The sequence below is a fragment of the Jaculus jaculus genome, chromosome 1, assembly GCF_020740685.1.
Source record: "Jaculus jaculus isolate mJacJac1 chromosome 1, mJacJac1.mat.Y.cur, whole genome shotgun sequence".
NCBI classification, from domain to species: domain Eukaryota; kingdom Metazoa; phylum Chordata; class Mammalia; order Rodentia; family Dipodidae; genus Jaculus; species Jaculus jaculus.
In genome coordinates, this window is record NC_059102.1 from 335,959,603 (window position 1) to 335,983,433 (window position 23,831).

General features: G+C 49.3%; 1 protein-coding gene across 2 annotated transcripts in view; it reads right to left on the reverse strand.

Annotated features, from left to right (window-relative positions):
• The window catches only part of Ptpn14 (protein tyrosine phosphatase non-receptor type 14), a 195,716-nt gene extending 174,194 nt beyond the window's left edge, over positions 1-21,522 (reverse strand). Inside the window, exon 1 of one of the 2 annotated variants that reach the window (XM_045153649.1) lies at positions 21,499-21,522. The gene's annotated coding sequence lies outside the window, so the exon portion shown is untranslated. Of the gene's footprint in view, positions 1-19,478; positions 19,542-21,498 lie in introns of those variants that run through there. The other variant, XM_045153646.1, reaches the window with a different exon arrangement.
• Between the last annotated feature and the right edge of the window lie 2,309 nt (positions 21,523-23,831).

Here is a 23,831-nt window from a genome sequence, read left to right on the forward strand (position 1 = left end):
TAACATTACAAACATATTAAAACTGTGTAGAAATGGGGAAATGGTGTAGCTGAAGATTGGTGGGCCTTGGAGCAGAGCTCAAAGGGAGGGAGAGAGGGAGGGAAGGAGGAAGGGAAGGAGACAGGAAATAAATAAATATATTTTAAAAATTAACATCCATTTCAGGAACAAAAATCCAAAGATTTCATGACTATCTACCCAAACTTCTTTACCTTCAACATTAACCTATGCCCTAATAGTCACGCCATTAATACACACACATTCAGCATGCAACAACAATTTCCACTGTTCAGACAAACTCTGGTTTCCACACTGCGGCCTGGCTTATCAATCAAGCGGCTTCCCAGAGGTATAACAACTCCTCCAAGCACTGCCAGGCTGTGTCTCACAACACAGAGACTCCTTGTGGTGATTTTTGACATTCCTTTGAGACATGAGGTGGCAGATGTTTACACTTCAACGAAAACTGCAAGACCCAACAGTGATGATCCTCGCCATATCTACTCCATCCATCTTCTCCCTCCCTCCCTCTCACAGACAGACAGACAGACAGACACACACACACACACACACACACACACACACACACACACACACACGCATATACCTACACGCTGCCCAAGGCTGTGACTTGGTCGGCCCTGGCGCACCCTCTCAGCTCCGCGGGGAAGTTGGCAGGGCTGTCCAGACGCCAGCCCCCAGCACAAGCCCGAGACAAGAGCAGCAGGCAACATGACACTTGTAAAACAAGCCCGTGGGGGACACGCTGGCCATAACCCATTCTCATTTACAGTTTCACTATGCTGTGGAAGGCCACGCTGATGTTCCACCACGGAATTCTCCTCTGCATAAACACACAGAAACAGTCAAGTCTGAAAACCATGGGTTAACAGCGATCTAAGGTCAGACAGAACAATAACAAATCCTCTCTTAAGACTCTGAAATTTGCAACAGAACTCAGCAATTTAAGTATATTTGCCCTTTCTCCAGTTCCCTAAGAATAACTACTCTGACTGATGCAGATAAAATTACAAAATCTCCCTTCCCACAGTTCATTCTTGCTTTTTCCACTGCTTCATTTTAAGTATTTTTTATTTTTTAAATATATTTTATTATTTATTTATTTAGGTGACAGAGAAAAGGGGGGAGAGACAGAGAATGGGCACTCCAAGGTCCCCAGCCGCTGCAGACGAACTCCAGACGTATGTGCCCCTTGTGCATTTGGCTAACGTGGGTCATGGGGAGTTGAACCTGGGTCCTTTGGCTTTGCAGGCAAGCACCTTAACTGCTAAGCCATCCCTCCAGCCCCACTGCTTCATTTTAATGTAAGAAAAGAGAGACGTTTGAGAAACAGTTACCGAGACAGGACATGGTGGTAGAAGCCTGTGCCACCTGCTTGGGCAGCTATGAGGCACATGGCCAGAGGCTCCAGGGCACCCTAGGCTACACAGCAAGCTCAAGCCCAGCCTGGGCAACATGAGACCCTGCCTCGAAACATAAACTTAAAAAATAGAAACAAAACAAAAAATAGGTCACTGAGAGGAATATATGGAGCCAAGGAGACAAAGATAGAATGAAAATGGATAATTTTCACACAGACCTCTAAGTAACCTCTACTTTAAAAACTTTAAAAGAACAATAAAAAAAAAATTTAATGGGGCTGGAGAGATGGCTTAGCAGTTAAGGCATCTGCCTGCAAAGCCAAAGGATCCTGGTTCAACTCTCCAGGATCCATGTAAGCCAGATGCACAAGGTGGTGCATGCATCTGGAGTTCGCTAGCAGTGGCTGGAGGCCCTGGCGCACCCATTCTTTCTCTCTCTCTCTGCCTCTTTCTCTCTCACTCTCTCAAATAAATAAATAAATTTTTTAAAAAAAATTTAATGGACCCAGGCATAGTGACACACACCTTTAATCCCAGAACTTGGGAAGCAGAGGTAGAAGGATCACCATGAGTTCAAGGCCACCCTAAGACTACATGGTGAATTCCAGGTCAGCCTGGGCTAGAATGAGACCCTACCTCGAAAAAACAAAAAACAAACAAACAAACAAAAATAATGGAAGCACTCAGTTAGTTCCTCAAGCCAATCAATGCCTTGGAGCTGGGGCACGTGACACACTCTGGCCAGTGGCATGTGAACGGTCATCCTGCTGGTGCCTCTGCACAGGAGATGTACGTGGGCTGGCCCGGTTTGCCTCACACTGCGGGACAGGGTTGCTTAGCGGCTTCCCCGATGAAAATGCTTGTGAAGCAGAACTGAGAGCCGTCCAACAACTACAGGCACCAGTCCAGCCCCACCACGCACATAACCAGCAGACAAGGAACAAATGTTAAGTCACCAAGATGTAGGGGCCATTTTGTTACCAGGGCAAAAATACAATACAGCCTTTGTATGACAATGCAAATATGTCAAGCTACACATTGACATCTCTTTAAAATGGGGGGGCTGGAGAGATGGCTCAGCAGTTAAGGCACTTGCCTGTGAAGCCTAAGGATCCAGGTTTGATTCTCCAGGTCCCACATAAGCCAGATACACAAGGTGACACATGCATCTGGAGTTCCGTTGCAATAGCTAGAAGCCCTAGTGCACTCATCTTCTCTCTCGGTCTCTGTCTCTCTCTCTCTCTCTGTTTCTAATAAATAAATTACAAACCCTTTCCATCTGCCATGGTGGCACACACCTTTGATCCCAGCACTTGGGAAGCTGAGGCAGAAGGACTGCCGTTTGAGGCCATCCTGAGGTACATAGTGAATTCCAGGTCAGCTTGGGCTAAACCAAGACCCTATCTGGAAAAAAAAAAAAATGCTCATTGTTAACAATCTTGCTTATGGGCATTTATCCTAAAATAAAATCAACAATTAAAAAAATATATTCATGTGAACAATCCTCACTGCTGTCCTCTATAGGGCAACAAAAATTCTCAAATGTACAATAAGAAAAGGATACACAGTACATCAACTATAAGTAGATAAACTGAACATCAGTTCTCAAGGCTATGCGTGTACGTCAAGGACACAAAGTGACAGTGGGAATATGTCTACATATAAACAGACTAGAAAATATGGGAGAAAGTTTGGAATAGTAATGTGGGTGGATGGCACTGGTTTTTCTATTGTTACAGTGACGAAAGAAAACGCTCCAATGCTTATTCTTAGAAACTCTCTATGTGCTGTGAGGCACGGCAAGGTCTCTCAGTAAAAAGTTACAGGCCTATAAACCTGCAACTCCAGGCTGAGGCAAGCCGGTCTCAAGCTCCTGTCTGCACGACGGGATGAGGGATGAGTGCAAAGCCAGCCCCGAAAGGCTTGGGGAGAACTTGTTTCAAATTAAAAGTAGAAAGGGGATGGGGTGTGGCTCGGTGGCGGAGCACCCGGCCCTAGGCCCAATCTTCAGCCCCACAAAAGGTTGGGGGTGGCAGGGGCATGCTTCAAATTTCTAAACAGCAACTTCTGTTAAACATCTTAATTACGACAATCTTAGAAGCTGAGGCTGCAGCTCAGGTGGCAGAGCCCTGGGTTCGACTCCCAGCAGCACATCAACCAAGCGCGGTGGCACACAACTGCGATCCTAGCACTAAGTTCAAGGTCACCCTTGTCTACACAATGAGTCTGAAGCCAGGCAGGGCGACGTAAAACCTTAGTAATGAAAAGAAGAAGAATTTAAAGACCACCCTGAATTAGCAAGTGAAGCATTTAGACCTGATCTTACCTTTTCTGGGTAACTCATGACCATTCTCAGAAACATCAACTGTACTGCTATCTTCCCTGACTCCCGGGCGGAATCTTCCACGGCTGGGGGCAAGAGTGGGTGGGTATCCCCGCTAGATGCTCCATGAAGAAAAGGGCAATGGACGATTCTAGGTAAAATTTCCTCTTTAGCCTCTGAGAGGCATACTGTCTATGCTAATTAATTACAGATGCCTTAATCATTTTAAACACCCATCTCATGCTATCAGTTACGGTACCCACTGTTAACTTGGCAAGTGCAGCCTAAGAAGCAGCCAATGGCCTGGCGTCCAACACCTATAGTACTATGCCCGAACCGGAACCTTTCACCATGTTATCCTTCCTTTATGTAGGTCCCTGTAACATGATCCTCCAAAACTTCATTGATCTTTTTTTAAGGCTTTTCTTTTATTACATCTAAAGAGCTCTACATAAACAGGTAACATTCAATAGGTAAACAATTTTTTCCAATGCATGTTATACAAACTGACATTGGTCAACTATACACCTTTAAAAGCCATTTTACTGGTTTGGCATGCGGTATGGAAAATCTAAGAGAGAAAGTTTTAAGGCAATGAATCACAGATTTAAGTTCATGGAATTTATGGTAACTTTTATATCTGTTTATTTACATTTTCCCCTTTGTTAATTAAGCAACAGCAGCACACACTGGGACCACCAGCTAGTCTCCTTCCCTTCCTGAAATCTAAGATTTATGTTTAGTTAAAAAAAAATCGAACATGTATTCATAAAACAAAATTCTTACTGAAACAAATTCAAATGTGCTTTTGAAAGTCCTGAAGACCTGAAAGGTTTTAGGCATTTAAAACCAAAACTGTTTAAAGACAATGCTCTTTGCATATTTCTTCATTTACAATTGGGATATATTTTCATTCCATTTTACACACTTGTCTCAAAGGAAAACCTGCCAAAAAAAAAAAAACTTTTTTTTCAGACTTAAGTAAATCTTTCTTAAGTTAGTAATATAGAAGTGTGATAATATCTTAATTAGTAGCAGAAAACTTTTAATGCCCAAAATAAATCAGCCGAAGTGTGGTGTGGCTAAGTTTCAGATTTTTTTGAAAAGATATGTCTAACAATGCCCACACAGTAATGAAAAGCCGCTTGAACCCTGCTGTTACCAAAGATGTGTGCACGAGTGCATGCACGCACGCACGCACGCGCACAGCAGTGGACAGAAACACACGCGTGTGCGCTGAGAGCGTCAAGGGACTGCCGGCAACGCCGCGGACCTCAGACCGCACCCGCGGCCGCACGTCAGCAGAGGCAGGCTTGGGGCGAGAGTGGGCTAAGGAAAAAACAGATGAGAGACTCCGAGCTTTAAACAAAGAAAACTCAGGAGATAAAGATGCAGGGCGGGACAATACCATGCTGCCGCTCAGAACTGATCCCGGGTGTTCGATTGGCTAACGCTGACCATGAGGTCAGCAGTGTAACTATTACTTAACGCAACCTTTTAGAAAGCCAATAACTAACTAAAGGAACTAATTGAGCGCCTCACGAAGTGGACTGAACCAAATCAAAAAGACCACTGGTGAGCGCTCCCACAGGGACATGACCAAAGCCACTGGACAGACATTTGTTTCTACCTATTACCAATGTTTCCTGTAGGCTGGTGTAACACAGAAGGAAACCAGCCCTCTCCAAAACTGGGCTAATGAGAGCTTTCAGCTGCACCATTCGCCTTGTAACTCCACCACACACACACACACACACACACACACACACACACACACACACACACACATTCCTCCCACCACCACCAACATAAACAGAGAAGCAAGGCCCACTCATTTCCCTTCAGTAGGTGATGCAATGTGTTTCCTACTTAAACAGAGCAACATCAGGAAAAGTTCACTGACCTTAATGGTTCCAAGTACAGCCCTGCTCAAGGCAGATGTCCTACTCAGCTGCCTCCTGCCGTTGGCACACCACCGGGGTTCCGTGGCACCCAGTGCTCATGCGGCAGCTGTAAGACCTTGTGCAGCTTACCTGGTCTCTCTGCGCCTTTGTAAAACCGCCCAGTGAGGCTACTTAGTCTTCAGGGTGGTGCAAGGCTCAAGGAAGATAATTCACTTAGGAGTGCTGGACAAGGGCTAAGTCCCACATCAACGTGGCTGATCTTAGCCTCTCTGCTGCGTGTCTCAAGGGTCGTCAGGCTTGCTGCCTCTAGCCACCACCTGCACCTACTTTCCATTTCTGCACCCGCTGATGCCCATCCCCCAGGGCTGAGAGGCATCACTGAAGGAGCAGGGCTCTGAAGTCTGGCTTGACAACCGCCCCAGGCAGTGCTGTCCAAAGAAATCCAGCAGGGACCACAAACAGGAGCTTTATGTAATCTTCAATTCTGCATTTAACATTTTTCAACTTGGGCTGGAGAGATGGCTTAGCGGTTAAGGGCTTGCCTGTGAAGCCTAAGGACCCCGGTTCGAGGCTCGGTTCCCCAGGTCCCACGTTAGCCAGATGCACAAGGGGGCGCACGCGTCTGGAGTTCGTTTGCAGAGGCTGGAAGCCCTGGCGCGCCCATTCTCTCTCTTTCCCTCTACCTGTCTTTCTCTCTGTGTCTGTCGCTCTCAAATAAATAAATAAAAAATAAAAAAAAATTAAAAAAAATTTTTTTTCAACTTCAGTGTTTATTTTTATGTGTGTGTGTGCATGTGTGTATGTACAGGATCACACGTGAGGTCAGAGGATAACAGGTGCTCACCCTATGCTGCCGGACTTGCCCTGGGTGCTGGGGACCCAAGCACAGGTCCTCACACCTGGGAGAGCACTTCATCCTCAGGGCAGCTCCTCAGCCCCGAAGCAGTGCTCTGAACATCAGGTGTCATTTCATTATTTTGGAGTCTTAATTCATTTCACATCAATCACACTTTTGTTTCTCTCAGAGCTCACATAATTACGTAATATCCCATACCAGATCCCTTGCTTCTCAGTAGGAGAGTCTGTATCATGTTAACGTGCATTAACTTCAAAAGCACATCTCAGCGGGTGTGATCATCGATAGAACCCTCCATTTAAACACGGGGATTTAAAAGTCAGCCTCATTTCTCAAGGGAGTGTCTGGAGACCTGTGGTCTTTACAGCTGGGTACCTTCGTCGCACACGGAACAGCACACCAAGTGTACAATGACAACGAGCATGCCCTCTGGATCCCCATTCTTCCCTGGCAGAAGGAATGCTAATTGCCTCCTGGAGTCTTCAATGAAACCTAATTGCTGGCTAGGGCTGTCACCAGCGACCCGGCTGTCAGGAGTGCACGCTTCCTAAGGCTATCAGCAGAGCTCCTCCTTCACTGGCTACCACAGCTCCTCAGAGGGACAATGCCACAGAGTGCAGCCAGCAGGTGCTCTGAACAACCGGCCAGAGCAAGAAGGGCAGAAGACACCCCTTGGGGTGAGCCAGGGGTGTCCCTTCACCGCCTGGCCCAGTTCCACACTTACACTGTCACATGTGGGCACCTCAACAGGAGTCCACGACAAGCTCCACAGTGTGGGAGGAGGGAGGGGGAGGGGAATGGAATTGACACAAAAGACTGTCAAAAGGCAGATGGAAAAGGCAGGTTTCTAAAACGAATCACAGGTTTGTACTGGGAAATCCACATGCAAGTCCACTGCATTTACAGTCAAAATGTCAGGGGCTGAACTCAAGAGATCTTCCTTTCAGTTTTGTTTTGAAGATGTTTTTGGACATGCTTTAAAAAAAATACTTCGGAGCCGGGTGTGGTGGCACACGCCTTTAATCCCAGCACTCGGGAGGCAGAGGTAGGAGGATCGCCATGAGTTCAAGGCCACCCTGAGACTACAGAGTTAATTCCAGGTCAGCCTGGACCAGAGTGAGACCCTACCTCAAAAAACCAAAAAAAAAAAAAAAAAACTTCAGGGCTCAGGAGAGATGGCTCAGTAGTTGAAGGCACTTGCTTGCAAAAGCCCGCTGGGCTGGAGTTCAATTCCTCAGTACCCATGTAAAACCAGATGCAAAAAGTGATGCATGCCTAGAGTTGACTTTCAGAGGCAAGAGCCTCTGGAGTGTCCATTCTCATTCATATTCTGTCTCTCAAATAAATACTTTGGTTATGAAAATGTATCCTCTGTCTTCTGTTTATCAGTTGCTCTGCCATGTAACAGACATCTCTGCATCAAGTGCCAAGAACCCAAGGATGAAGGGGCTCACAGCTTCGTGGAGACAGGAAAAGCTAATACGTAACGCACCCTTGATGGCTCAAGAGGTGCAGCGGAGAACTGCAGACTGAGCAGAAGAGTTTACATCCTCATTGCAGGGTCTGGACTCTAGAACGGGTGGGTAGAGTACAATGCAAAGACAGACGAGAGGGACATTTAATTCTCCCTCATAATGAAAAAGAGAATGTCAGATAAAATATCTGACAAGACATAAAAAATCATGCCAGAAATTAAAGAATGAGTAGGAGGTTATTATGGGACCAGATATGAAAAAGAATTCAAGAGAGAAGTAACCACAATATCAGTCATCAAAGCAACAAGGTTTCAACCATGCGGAATGTCTGGAGGAAGGTGGCGGGAAGACAGGACAGGACATGTTTTAAGGGAGAAGCCAGCTGGCCACGCTGGGAAGGAGGTGGTACCAAGAGCTAGGCAGAGAACTGGAGAGATGGATCAGTGGTTAGGGTGCTTGCCTACATAACATAATGACCCAGGTTCAGTTCTCCAGTACCCACATAAAGCCAGATGCACAAAGTGGCTCATGTATCTGGAGTTCATTTGCAGTGGGTAAAGAGCCTGGTGTGTCCATTCATTCATTCTCTCTCTCCATCCCTCCCTCCCTCTCCCTCTACTTATAAATAAAATATTTTTTTAAAGAGGTATGCAGTTTTCCTGGTTGTTTTGTCTTCAAAAGTCCACATGGAAACACAGGGCTGTCTGGGATCTCAGAGTAGCAGCAGTTGAGAAACTGTGTGGGTGGGAAAGGTGTGGCCTCCTTACTGTATAATAATAAAGCCTGAAGTTCGGGGGAAAAAAGAGCTATACAGAGCCCAGAATACTCTACTAGCAAGGGGGATGTGCATGTGCAACCAGAGGCATTCTGGGTGTCCTTGAAAATGACTATTAATCCCACCACTCTGGAGACTGAGGTAGGTGGGTCAGCTGGGAATACAGTGAGACCCTACTTCAAAATGACAACTACAACAAAAAATCGATCAGGACACAAAACAGCCCATCTATATGCCAGCGTCCACTACCACGGCGTCCACTACCACGCCAAGTGCTCCTCCTTCTGGAGTCTCTTCAATAAGCCTTTGCGACTCACAGATATCCCTAAGCAGTGTGACATGGCAAGAAAGGCTGTAAGCACAGACTGAAAGCTGCAGACTTGTTCTGCAGTGTCGACAAGGTCTGGTCCCAGCAGTGGGATAGGGGACAGCTGAGACAACACAACATGGAGGTGACAACCATCGTCACTGAAGGACTGTCGCAAGGCAGGAGCCGGGGCCTGGGGGAGATCTGCAAGCAGTTACAGGTGACCACACCAGAAAAGAAGGACCCTGGAGAAGAAGGTGACAGGTCCCAGGCAGGTGACAGGCTGACGGGACCGAGGGAGTGGTGACGGGATGCACCTGGACACGAGGACCGAGGACCAGGGAGGCAAAGGCTGACAGCAGAAGAGCCTGTCCCCACCCAGGGAAAGAGGTGCTTAAGAGGGCCAGAGGGACAGTTTAGAGGGGAATAATGGGCGTTAAGATGCCAGAGTCAGAAACAGCAGGACCATCAGAGGGAATTGCTGGGTCTGTTCAGGAAACACCTGCAGCTTGGCAGAGCCCAGGAACAGTGGGACATAAATCTGAAGCCATCAGGGGTCCGTCTGGAGGTTATGTGTGGAGACCTTACGCACCGAGCTTAAGTATGTATGTAATTCATGATGAATCACGCTCGTGACCATGAAATCTGCGTTAAATCTTTTAACTTAAAAACCCAAAATGTCAATCTTGTGATTTAGGGAAACACTGATGATGTCATCCCCACTTAATCCTCTAAGTGAAGAAACCCACCTTGGTCATTCATGCACAGGTCAGCAGAACAGCCTGCGTCCCTCTCTCTACTCCACCTGCAGTTAGTTACAAGGGGCCGGGAGACTGCGCCCCAGACGGGGCTTAGCTCACCAGCACGAGGACCTGAGCTGGATACTGAGCAGCCGTGAAAGCTGGGTGTGGTGGTGTGCCTCTGTACTCACACCCTGGAAAGGCAGACAGGAAACCCCTGAGGCTTGCTAGCTAACTAATCTGGCCGAACTTGTGAGCTGCAGGTCCAATGAAACAGCGTAAAAAATGAGGTGGAGGGTGACTGAGGAAGACACGGGCATTGGCCTCTGGGCTCCACGTGCACCTGCACACATACACAGACATGTACACGTACACCACTTGTAAAAACAAGTAAAAATAGATAAACCTAGCAGTTTAAAGGTAAACAGTGAAGGACGCTAATGTCCTTTCCTCCTCACATATGTAGAGAAGATAGCAATGCTCAGGTTAAGGCGCTTGCCTGCAAAGCCTAAGGACCCAGGTTCAATTCCCCAGGACCCACGTAAGCCAGATGTACTAGGTGGCACATGCATCTGGAGTTTGTTCGCAATGGCTGGAGGCCTTGGCATGCCCTCTCTCTGTGTCTGTCTCTGTCTATCTATATATCCAAAATAAATATTTGTTTTAATTCAGAAAGACAAATCATATTCTGATGTAGAGCTAATCTGAAAACACAATGATCCTCAAATATTCCTACTTGCTAACTTCTCTGGGCTATTTACAGGGCTTGGAAATGAGGGAATGGGGCTGGAGATGGCTCAGCAATTAAAGACGCTTGCTTACAATGCCAAATATCCTGGGCTCAATTCCCCAGGACCCACGTAAAACCAGAGGCACAAAGTGATACATGTCTGTTTCTGGAGTTCGTTTGCAGAGGTAGGAGGTCCTAGTGCACCCATTCTCTCTTTCTTCCCAAATAAATATCTTTAAAAAAAAAATGAGAAACAACATGATCATGCTTTTTTGTGTGTTTGTTTTGCTTGTTTTTAGGTTTTTTCAAGGTAGAGTCTTGCTCTAGCCCAGAGCTGACCTATGTAGTCTCAGGGTGGCCTCGAACTCATGGCAATCCTCCTGTCTCTGCCTCCCGAGTGCTGGGATTAAAGGGGTGCACCACTATGCCCGCTTATGATCACATTTTTTGAAGAGTCTAACTTAATCAGAATATTAAGAACCATATTATCAGTAACTACATGGTATCTGACAAATGTGATCAGTCTCCTCACACGAACAAACAAAAGATGTGTAACACCACGGAGAGGACTGTAATCCTGAAGATCATATTCGATCACTAGCAAGATGGAGTTTTCCCAGGGACTAGTAACTTCAATAGAGAACAGATAATACGTTGGACAGGTTGGACTCCTGACTCTCAGGTCCACACTGCACGAAGACATTCATTCACTGATTCTAAAACTAATTTCAGGGCTGGAGAGATGGCACAGCGGTTAAGCACTTGCCTGTGAAGCCTAAGGACCCCGGTTCATGACTTGATTCCCCAGAACCCACATTAGCCAGATGCACAAGGGGGGCGCATGCATCTGGAGTTCGCTTGCAGTGGCTGGAGGTCCTGGCGCGCCCCTTCTCTCTCTCTCTCTCCCTCTTTCTTTTTCTGTTTGTCACTCTCAAATGAATAAAAATTTTAAAAACCAAAAAAATAATATCAAAAACAATCTTTGCAGTTGAGGAGAGAGCTCAGCAGGTGTGTGTGCAGCCGAAGAGGACCCCACCCCCGACCCCCACGACCCCCAGCACCCACACGAGCAGCAGAGCCTGGCCACCCACTCCTGCAGCTCAACCCTGGGGGAAGCGGAGAGAGGAGAACTGCTGAAGCTGGCTGGTCAGCCAGCCTCACCGAAAACAGCAGCTCCGCGTTCAGTGAGAGACTCCGTCTCAACAAAACGGCAAGAAAGAGCCACAGAGGTGGACATCTGATGTTCTCTTCTGGCCTCCACATGTGTGTGCACAGGGCACACATACCATATACACACTACATATACTGCACACATGCCAAAAAATAAGTAACTATATTTCACTTCGTCCTCTGCAAACTGGCAGTGGCAATGTGCACTAGCCAGCTCACTAGCCACCAGCCAGCTCCCACACAGAATGAGACCCCGTAAAGCCCGTACCCAGAGTAGGTAATGCCCCAGTAGAGGAGGCAAAGAAGTGAACAGGTGCAGATAGGGCAAACTTGCCAGGGCAGGTTAAGTTCAAAGTGCTGTGGGGCAACGAACGGCATACCTGGCCCAGTGTGGCAGAGGACAGCTGGGTATCCCGCCTCTTGGGAGGCTGAAACAGGAAGATCTCAAGCCAGAAGCTAGTCTAGGCTGTATATCCTGGGGTATACACTGAGACCCTGACACAATGAGAACGGGAGAGAAGGGAAAAAGGAGGGATGGAGAATGGCTTAGAAGTTAAGGCATTTGCCTGTGAAGCCAAAGGACCTTGGTTTGATTCCCCAGGACCCATGTAAGCCAGATGCACAAAGGGCACGTGTGTCTGAAGTCTGTTTGCAGAGGCCCTAGCATGCCCATTCTCTCTCTGTCTCTCTTCTCTCTCTCTCTCTCTGCTTGCAAAAAGTTAAAAAAAGGGCTGGAGAGATGGCTTAGCGGTTAAGCGCTTGCCTGTGAAGCCTAAGGACCCCGGTTCGAGGCTCGGTTCCCCAGGTCCCACGTTAGCCAGATGCACAAGGGGGCGCACGCGTCTGGAGTTCGTTTGCAGAGGCTGGAAGCCCTGGCGCGCCCATTCTCTCTCTCTCTCCCTCTATCTGTCTTTCTCTCTGTGTCTGTCACTCTCAAATAAATAAATTAATTAATTAATTTAAAAAAAAGTTAAAAAAAGAATGAAGAAAGGAGGAAGAAAAGGAGAGGAGAGGAGAGGGGAGAAGGGGAGAGGCATGCCTCACTGGCTGGGGGAAGCAGTAGCAGGGAAAGTGGGCAGGAGTGGGTGAGCAGGCACTCACTCAGGGAAGGGGTGATATGCAGCGGGAGGTAAGAAGCCAGGGTGAGGGGTGCTGCACACAGAGGAGAAGCAGGTGTGCAGGTAGGTAGGTAGTCTATGTAGCCGAAACTTACTGGAATGGCAAGATGCAAAAGACATTAGCATGCTGGAGGGATGGCTTAGCAGTTAGGGTGTTTGCCTGCAAAGCCAAAGAACCCAGGTTCAATTCCCCAGGTCCCACAATAGCAAGATGCACAGGGGTTCACGTGTCTGGAGTTCGTTTGCAGTAGCTGGAGGCCCTGGCGCACCCATTCTCTCTCTATCTCTCCCTCTCCCTCTCTGTCTCTCTCTGTCAAATAAGTAAAGAAAAATTATATATATATATATATATATATATATATTTTTTTTTTTTTTTTTTGATTTTTGAGGTAGGGTCTCACTCTGGTCCAGACTGGCCTGGAATTAACTATGTAGTCTCAGGGTGGCCTTGGAACTCACAATGATCCTCCTACCTCTGCCTCCCGAGTGCTGGGATTTAAGGCATGCGCCACCATGCCCAACCTAAAATATTTTTTAAAAGACATTAGCATTAAAAAACAAGGCTGCAGAGATAGCTTTGTGATTAAAGCACTTACTTGCCAGGAAGGCCTAAGGGACCTAGGTTCAGTTTCACAGTACCCACAAAAAGTCATATGCGCAAGGTGATGCATGCATCTGGAGTTCAGTTGCAGTGGCTTAGAGGCCCTGGCATGCCCATATTCTCACTCTCTCTCAAATAAATAAATAAATATTTTTTTAAAATTCAGATTTTGAGCCGAGCGTGGTGGTGCACGCCTTTAATCCCAGCACTCGGGAGGCAGAGGTAGGAGGATTGCCATGAGTTCAAGGCCACTCTGAGATGACAGAGTTAACTCCAGGTCAGCCTGGACCAGAGTGAGACCCTACCTCGAAAAACCAAAAAAAAAAAAAAAAAATCAGATTTCAGGGGGCTGGGGATATGGCTTAGCAGTTAAGGTGCTTGTCTGGGAAGCCTAAGGCCCCAGGTACAATTCTCTAGGTCCCATGTAAGCTAGATGCACAAGGTGGTGCACGTGTCTAGAGTTCATTTGCAGTGGCTAGAAGCCCTGGCATGCCCATTCTATCTGTCTGTCTCTCTCTCCCTTTCCCCCTCTCTGTCTCAAAAAAAAAATGAAAGAATAAATTAAAAATTTTTAAAAACAGGTTTGGGGGGCTGGAAAGATGGCTTAGCAGTTAAGGCACTTGCCTGCAAAGCCTAAGAACCAAGGTTCAATTCCCCAAGACCCACGTAAGCCAGATGCACAAAGTGACACATGCATCTTGTCTTCATTGCAGTGGGCTAGAGGCCCCGGCACACGCATTCTCTTCTGCTTCTTTCTCCCCACTCCCCTGTAAAATAAGTATTTTAAAATTTTTAAAAAGATTTTTTTAACTTGTGGTTTTAAAAACTCGTGCCCGCCGGGCATGGTGGCACATGCCTTCAATCCCAGCACTTGGAAAGCAGAGGTAGGAGGATCGCTGTGAGTTCAAGCCACCCTGAGACTACAGAGTGAATTCCAGGTCAGCTTGAGCTAGAGTGAGACCCTACCTGGAAATCCCCCCCCCCAAAAAAAACACTTGTTCTCACAGTCCTTAAAGAGTATATGAAATATTTTTTAAGGGCTGGAGAGATGGCTTAACAGTTAAGTTGCTTGCCTGCAAAGCCAAAGGACCTAGGTTTGATTCCCCAGGACCCACATAAAGCAAGATGCACAGGGTGGTGCATGCATCTGGAGTCTGGTGTACCCAGATTCACTCATTCTCTGAGTGTATGTCTCATACACACACGCAAAATAAATAAAATATTTTTAAAAAGAGTACATGCAAGACAGCTCCTGTTCTCTTGGGACAACCCCACAGCAGTGGAGATAGAGAAAAAGCAGCAAAGTGGAGCCAGGAGGATGTCACTAACGACTGCTAATTTATCATGGGGGGTGAAGAAAAGGGCGGGCTCAGACAGAATTTCATGTTGGAGACTAGATAAGAACAATGAAGAGCTATAGATGTTTGCAGACCTCACAATGACACCCATTTCTTTGTATGCTAAAAAGATAATTTGGAAAGAATAACATCTTGAAAAGAATTCCAAGTAGCCACCTAGAGCAGCTAACTCAGTAAGGCGATGTTGAGACAGGAAACAGAAAAGCAACAGTTTTCATAGCAGGAAATTGGAGAGCACTGGACACTCAGAGACTGGCGTAGGGTAAACCAAATTGGCAGCTTGTACAGAGGAAATGAGAGCCAGCCACCGGCACTACAGCGAAGACATCAAATCCATGCCTCTCATGGCCTGCTTAGTTAGGAGCCGAGGGCCAGCTGGACATTAAGCAGTGCCCATCCTCTGTGGTGCTAAAACAACCCACAAACTCATCCTGGGCAATGTGGTGAAAGCTGGAGCTGGAGCTCAGCGGGTTTAACTAGCATGCCCAAGGCCCTGAACCAAGGTAGAAGCAAGAGGGTCAGAAATTCAAGGTCATCCTCAGTTACATAGGGAGTTCCAGACTAGCCCAGGACACATGAGAGCTCTGAAACCTTGTGTCACAGAAAAGTTAAATCAAAACAAAAAGACCATGAGCTGGGTGTGATGGCACACGCCTGGAATACCAGCAAGTGGAACACAGTGGACTGCCAGAGGATGGCTGTGAGTTCGAGGCCACCCTGAGACTACATTGTAAATTCCAAGTCAGCTTGAGCTAGAGCAAGACCCTACCTCAAAGAAAGGGGGGATGCTGCAGGATGGCTTAGTGGTTATGGCATTGTCTAAGAAGCCTAAGGACTCACGTTCTATTAGCCATGATCCACATAAGCCAGTGGCATAAGGTGGTACATGTGTCTGGAGTTCATTTGCAGCAACTGGAGGTCCTGGCATGCCCCTTCTCTCTCTCTACTTCTATCTCTCTCTCAAATAAACAAAAATATTTTTAAAAAAATGGGGAGGGAGGGAATTACCATGGGATATATTTTATAATCATGGAAAATGTTAATAAAAATTTTTAAAAAATTTAAAAAAAAAGATAAATTCCCCCCCAAAAAAAAAAAAGGCAGGGCTGGAGATGGCTTAGCGGTTAAGGCACTTGCCTGTGAAGCCTAAGGACCAAGATTCAATTCTCCAGGTCCCACGTTAGCCAGATGCACATCATGGCAGATGTGTCTGAGGTTTGCTTGCAGTGGCTAGAGGCCCTGGCATGTCCATTCTCTCTCCTTCTTGCCCTCTGTCCCTCTGTACTTCTGTATCTAATAATAAATAAGTAAAATGATTTAAAAAAAAATTTTTAAGCCAGTGAAAAAGCTCAGTCACAAGCCAGGCATGGTGGCGCATGCCTTTAATCCCAGCACTAGGGAGGCAGAGGTAGGAGGATCGCCTTGAGACTACACAGTGAATTCCAGGTCAGCCTGAAGTAGATAAAGTGAGACCCTACCTCGAAAAAACAGGAAGAAAAAGAAAGCTCAGTAGTCACCACCATACAGTAAAGTCTGAGGCTCAGGGGTAAGTGGACCGGAACAAGACTTGTTAGCCCCGTGGTTCTCCAAGGGCAGCTGCTGGCTTGGGGACCTGGCAGAGCAACCTCCCAGGGAGCAACTGGGAAGAGGAACTCTGAGGCCCGTTCTAGGCTACAGGGTCTCAGCCTGGGGAGCACAACCTTCACCAAGCACGCCTTCCAGGACACTGCTGTGCTCTGGAGCAAGTCTGAGATACACAGCCGCAGCTCAACTTGGAGGGAAAGGGCATGAAAGAAAAAAAAAAAAAAAAACAGGGTAAATTCACTATGTATACTTAGCCCTAGGAGCTCCTGATAATTTTCAACAATGAGTAACTTTACCCTTTGAGCTAAAAGCACGTGGAGGCAGTGGTTCACAGCAAGGATTCCTAACTCCAGAGTACGGGTCAACACTAAAACCTCAATCCTTATCGAGGTGAAGAGGACTTTTTGCTACCTACAGGAGGCTACACCTCCAAGGGACCCCTTTCCCATTTTCTCACCAGACCCCTTTGTGCTCTGTTGGCATTATGGGATGGCCAGCAAGGGCACTGGGCTCACAAAGCAACTCTTGTGTGTTCGTGCGCATGTGGTGCGTGTGGAAGGCAGAGAACAACCTGGCACACTCTCTCTCATTTTGCCACTGTTGGTTGGCCTCTGAGCTTTGAGATTCTTCTGACTCTGCCTCTCCGCCTCCCAACACACACTACTTACTATAGGCACACTGGGATTACAGACAAGTGCACCACCAGTGGCCATCTGGCTTGACTCCAATGGATTCTACCCAAACTTCATTCATCAGGCATGCACAGCAAGTACTTTTAACCACTGAACCATCTCCCCAGCCCATGGATGCAACTCTTTTTTACATATATATATATATACATATATATATATGTATATATATGATTAATTTATTTGTTTATTTATTTATTTGAGAGAAAGAGGCAGAGAGTGAGAGAGAGAGAGAGAATGGGCATGCCAGGGCCTCTAGCCACTACAAAGGAACTCCTGATACATGTACGCCCTTGTGCATCTGGCTTATGTGGGTCCTGGAGAGTTGAACTGGGATCCTCTAGCTTTGCAGGCAAGCACCTTGACCGTTAAGCCATCTCTCCAGCCCTATGGATGCCACTCTTGACCTGGGCCTAATTTTATGCCCCCACACCAAGGAAGTAAGTTAAACTAGCACATACGAAACTTCACAAATAATGCTGACCTATGAATGGCTGTGCAAGTTTCTTCTAATAACAAAGACAAAGAAGCAAGTCAAACAAAAGCTTGGCAAGAAAGGGAAAGTAAGGAAAAGAGAACCAAAAGGAAAAAGCAAGGAAAGCAACATCAGTGTGCCATTTATAACCCAACTCCCGCTTGGCCACACTATCGCACACACAAACACTGCATCATATCCTTTAATTCACAATTATAAATAAATCCAGGATTATTTATTTTTTCAATCAGCAGACAAGCAAGGTATGGTAAAGGCGCTGAGTATGGGAAGAATGGATTTCCTTTCTCCTCCCAACTGGAACAATTTGGTTAGACTTGCGTTTCTCTAGACACTGGCCTCCTGCATGTGAGAGACCTAACCACATCTGGGGTAATCCATTCTGCTCGAGACACACTGCACACCTGTCTTCCAGCCACTTCATGAGTAGTTCCTTTCTTCCAATGCTCCCTCCTGCTGGGAAGTTTCCAGAAGATCAATGAGTTAATGTTTGTCAAATACTTAGGTTTCTCCAGTGAAAGCCACCTGCAGCAGACCTTCCGCAGGCTTGTGGCTGCCTCGGTCAGGGGGCTTCAAAGAAGGAAATCAAGGCTGCAAAGAAACTCCTTTGTGAAGAGCAGCTAGCTTCGGCACTCTCGCTAAAGCCAGGCAGGGATTCTAGCATCCTTTAATTAACTGGGTCTCAACATTAGCAATGCAAAGACCCTTACATAGCACACTGAGCCCTTGTATAGTAAGGAGCATGTGAGCAGAAGGAGTCCGCCATCCTTCCCTGGTGGACGTCCCTCCGTAAACCTGCAATGTCCCCTCAACCGCCTTCTCTGTGAAGGGCCACATGGCAGCTGCCAGCAAACATGTTTGCTTTGGGCCAATAGTCCTAAAAAAAAAAAAAATCAAAGCCAGGGCTTTGTGTGTCTGTTGGCACACATGTGAATTCAGGCCGCTAAGTAACAAAGAACACATTCATGGCCACATACAACTCCCCCAACATATAAATAGCCATTCTTGACCTAGTCTTTCAGGCGCTATATTATATAGCATTACAATGAATTCTCCATAAATATCCTGGCAAGCTAGATCCTGACTGCACCTTGCAAATGAAGTAACTGGGACTCAGAAAGGCTGTGGAGTTGGCCCAACATCACACAGCTAAAAAGTGGCAGAGCTGGAATTGAAGTCCAGCTATGTAGCACAATCTTAAATCTGGACCCCGCCCGTCTTCCCAGCAGAACAGTGCAGCGCTTAGTCCCGCCCACTCTTGGGACCACTCAATCAAAGCCCTCCTTAGGACGACAGGGGAAGGGCAAGTTAAACCCATTTAAATCAGTCAGGGAAGATCAAAAGGCTCATTTCAGACATTAACTCCCCCCCCCCCCAAAGCTCTGCAGTTTGTTTCCCCCTCATTCCTTAATTGGCTAATTAAGTATTTCACCTTATCTCTCCACCCCCCACCCCCCCCCACCCCTCTTATCTCTAACAAAGTGCCTAGCAGTGTTCAGAGGCTCAGAGTGGATTTTAAAAACACACAGCACTTGGTGAGTAAGTAATGAAAAAGCTCAAATGCAAGAATGTGAGGGAACTCTTGTTCAGAAAGGATGGGGCCCTGGAGCCCAGGTGATCTCAACTTGGGACCAAAGAGCTGATATCTGCGGATCTGGAGGGAACTTAAGCCAGCCGGACAGCAGGACCTAAGGACCCTCTACCTACTGGCCCGCTTCTCATCTATTCTCAGCATGGAAGAAGTCCCCCAAAAGTTCTAAGGTTCCCCTAAATTCCTCAGGTTTCTTGCATACTAAAATAGTTGCTCTAAGTGGTGGTTTCCCTCACATTTGGCCACGCAGTAAAGTGCCACAAACTTGAGTAACCAGTGTTTAAAATGACAGCCAGCCAAGGACAGAACCTGGGCAGAGCCCTGGCACTTGCAGGTAAGGGCATCTTAGTGGTCACTACGCACATGCAAGTCCCACACACACCTTCAAGCCGCTTCCATCAAGGGGCTTTCTTGAGATCAGAAATGGTGCTGGAAGAGGGGTTTGCATAAGCAACCCAAGTTGCAGGAAGCCAGTAATGCCCTCCTATTCCTACTGAGCAGCCTGAGGCCACTAAAAGCTAAGAATCTACCACCTTGGCCAGGAATCAGCCACTAGGAATACACTTCAACCCAGCGAACAGGACCCTGGGAAAGTGGACCATGGGCAATCCCTCCTGTACCATGGGGAGCTTCTCCAGGCAAAAGGCTAGATCCTGGGCTACTAGGCCACAAATATGCAAGAGTTTTCAGTTTTCATAAAGGCTCGTAGAAAAGAAATGAACACTTTAGGAACTCTGCTAAAACAACGACAGCATTTTAAAGCAGAGAGCTGTGACATACAGTCGTGCCCCTGAACCAATGCTACACATTGTGGTCACCCATTCAGACATTAGGCCACTTAGCTATTGCCCAAGAAAGCTGTCACAGAGCTAGTGATACTCCTTAGTGCAAGTTCATGGCCCTGAGTTCTGTGCTCAGGTCCCGAAGGGAAAAGAGAGCCGTCAATTCCACGGCACAGTGTTAACCTGTGGCAAATGCTAAGGGGACTTTCGTACAGGCCTGTTGTTCTCTCTGACTGTCACCACGCACCACCACCAAGTGGTTCTTTAAAGGGATTCCATACCATTTAAAAGAAACAACCATGGGTCAATTAGTGCCCCTAGACGGCCATTCCCTAGTGGACTGTGGAAGGAATGGCAGTGTCCAAAGGGAGCCTTTTGCTCCTTGGAAGCTACTCACAGTTCCTGGAAGTGTGTAACAGCCTTCTGGGGTGTGTGTGGGTGTGTGTGTGTGTGTGTTTGGGAGGTGGGAGGACAGTAAGTCAAAACATCACACCAGCCTACTCAGAAACATCCCCAGTGCCACCAGGTAGTCAGCCAAGACTTCTCGGTCCTCGTCCTGCTAACTTTGCCCAAGCGGTTCTGTCGACTGAACTGCACTCTTGGACTTACTCCCCCAGCTGAGCACCGCCCGGCCCTGGAGGAGCAAGGCGCACCTTTCCTACCCCGCCCCCGCCAGCCTTCCTCAGACCCTCAGAGACCCCTCTCCCTCCAGGCACCCACCGCGGGCTTCCGCTGCGACCTCCCGGCGGAGCAGAAGCCCCACGCGGGGTGTGCTGGATGACTGAGGGGAGGGAGGAATCCATTTCAAGAAAGCAACACGCGGGTGGCCTCTGCAAACATGCCCGCAGTCGCCAGCCTGGAGACTGCTCACCTCCAGCAGGAGCCTGTAACAGCCAGTCCCCTCGGCAGGCAGACTGAAGTCGAAACCCTACAATCTCCTCAAATTGATGGTGAGGATGGGGGGTGGGGATGACAGGCGCCGAAGGCCGCGCGAGGGCGAGGGAGGCAGCAGGGCGCACCCCGCGGCTCACTCGCGACGCAGAGGTAGGAAACCGACTTGCGAAAATTCAAAACCCAAACTCGAGTGGGGAGGGGGGCTCACGTAGGGAAGGGGTCGTTGATAGCAAGAACTTGGAAAAGTTAAAGGTGGTCTGAAATGACGTGGCCACAAGTTTTCCCTAGGCGCTTGCCCGACCACCCAAGTAGTAGCCAAGAAAGCCAGGATTTGGGTGACACGTCTGGGGCCTAGTGGGGTGGGGCACCAAGACCCCTCCACCTCCCGAATCCCGTCCGACGGGGGGCGCGGGGCGGAGGCGGCGCGCAGCGTTACCTGCCCGCTAGCGCGGCAGCAAAGCCGTGGTCTTTCAGGACCCCCTGGCCCCTGCGCAGCGGGCACCTCCGGCTGCCCCTTCCGGGCCCCCGGCTTTCTCCGCACACAGGAGGAGGGAGGCGGGCACAGGGCGCGGGGGTGCACCGCGCCCGCCTCCCGCTCCCGCCCGGACTCGGCGTGCGCCCCGCGCCAGGCAAAGCCCGGCGGGCACCTCGCGCCCGCGGCGCTCGCAGGCGCCCGGGACCCCGACCGCAACTCGTCCCCGGCCCCCGCCCCGCCGCCAGGCTTACCTGCCTTCGCGTCCCCGGGGTGCCCGGAGTCCCGCGCGGGGATGCGGTCCTGACGACGGCGGAGCCCGCGTCCCCGCCGCTGGCCCGCGGGGGCGGACGGAGGAGGGGCGCCGGGACAGCCAGCCGAGCCGGACGCGCGGGTCCCGGGCGAGGGCCGAGAACCGGAGCACGGCCGTCGGGGCGACCGGCGGCGGTGGGCGCCGGCAGGGAGGGCTGGGCGTCGGCGGCTCCCGGAGGACCGGCCCGCCGGCGCGGACGAGGTGGGAAGGACGGAGCCGAGCGGCCGGGCTAGCCGGAGCGCCAGGAAGCGCGAGCGGCCGCGACGAGGACGGCGGAGGCGGAGGCAGGGGCCGCGCGAGTGGGAGGGGACCGAGCAGGCGCCGGCCGCCGCGCTCCCCCGCCCGGGGCCGGGCTGCTCCGCGCGGGGGCCGGAGGTGGGGAGGGCGGGCGCGGGGCGCGGGAAGGCGGCCGGGGGCGCGCAGGCGGAACCGCGCGCTCGTCCCGGGCTCCCCGGCCGTCCTGCGGGCGCGCGGTCCGCGGGGACGTCACAGCGCTGGAATCCCAGGAATGCCGGCCGGGCCGCGGGAGCTCCTCCTGCAGACCCGGGAGAAGGTCGCGCGCTGCGCTCGGGGTAGCTGGGGGACGTGTCTGCAGAGGCGGGGGCCGAGCCCCGGAGGAAGCTGCCTGGAGGGAGGCCGGCCTGGGGGGACTGCAGAAGTCAGGGGGAACCCCCGGGGCGGCGGGGGGCCTGGGGGAGGGAGGGCAACGCCGTCCCACCTAGGTTTCCGTAGGCTGCAGGGGCGGGGCGGCGGCCACCACCGGCCCACTCGCCTTCCCCGCTAGAACTGGACACCTTCTTTTTTGGGAGAGGGTGCACCGCCCAGGGGTCTTAGGAGAAAGTAAGGTGTCGTTACTGAGCAGGAAACCACCGCCTTCCCTCCAGAATCCCAGAACCTCTGGGTAATGAACTTGCCTGCGCTCCTTTCCACTCCCCCCACACCACCCCCCACCCCCACGGTAAGGCAGCCTTTGTATGCGGGGAGTTGGAATATGTGGTTTTCCCGGTTTGTTCCATGCCATGGCATGGCCCCACCCTGCCTGGGTAGGCACTGGGAGGGAACTTCCTTAGCACTTTCGGAGGTGGAGTTAATGAGGCGCAGCTGGCAGGATGGAAAAAGCACCGAGCCAGGCCTGGGAGCCTGGTTAGGCCCTGCCCTGCGGCTGACCGACTGGATAACTCAGGCCCATTCCAGCCCCCTTGGTTTCAGTACTTGTAAAATAAAAAGTGTTGACCATGCTTCTGTGATCTTTTGCATGTCTATGCTTCTGTTCTCTCTTCTGCTCTCAAGACCAAATCCTTTCAAGCTTTCAACAACCCTGGGGTACTTGTCTCCAAAGATACTGTCTCAAGTCACTGTCTCATAAGGTGTACAAAAGTCCAGGCGTCTTGTGGCCATGGTGGTGCGCTCAGGAGGCAGAGGCAGGATTGCTGCAAAATGGAGGCTAGCTTGGTCTATGTAATGAGTTCCAGGCCAGCCTGGAGACCCTGTCTCCAAGAAAAAAAGAAATCTTGGGAAAGCAAACTGAAAACCCAAAAAGCAAAGCCATAAGAACAAATGTGTCATGCTGATTTCTGAGCATCTGCTCTGCCTAGAACTATAAAGACTGCACCGAAGGCTTAGTTGGTAAAGTGCTGGCCTTGCAAGCATGAGGGCCCGAATTCAGTCCCCAGAACCCACATCTTTTAAAAACCATACACATCAAAAACAGAGCCGGGTACGTAGTGCCTCCATGTCACCTGCCCACACGAGCACATGTGCATATGCACACATGCACATACCTGTTTTTAAAAAGAACTGGGCTGGAAAGATGGCTCAGTGGCTAAAAGCACATGCTTGCAAAGCTTACCAGCCCAGGGTTCAGTTCCTAAGCCACCCACATAAACCAGACTCAAAAAGCTGCACAGGTGTCTGGTGTTCCTTTGCAGCAAGAAGAGGCATTGGTGCCCCCCCAACACACCTGCAAATAAATACTTAGAGAAGACCTAGAGAGCCCCCCAAACAGGATGGAAGACAAAGACAGGGAAATAAGATCAGTTCCTCAACCTATCAAGAAAATGGGTGCACAGATTTGGTGAAATTCCAAGCAATGCCTTTGTAGTGCCCAACTGTGTGGCTGGAAGGTTAGCGCTCTACAGGAACAGTCTCAGGCAAGAGACCCACTGCTGAAGCGTGATAAAGGACTCCGATCTGTCTGTGGAGGAGTCGTGGCTGCTCTTAATCGCAGATTTTTGACCCAAACAGGATTTGGATTAGACATAAGGAAACGCCCTG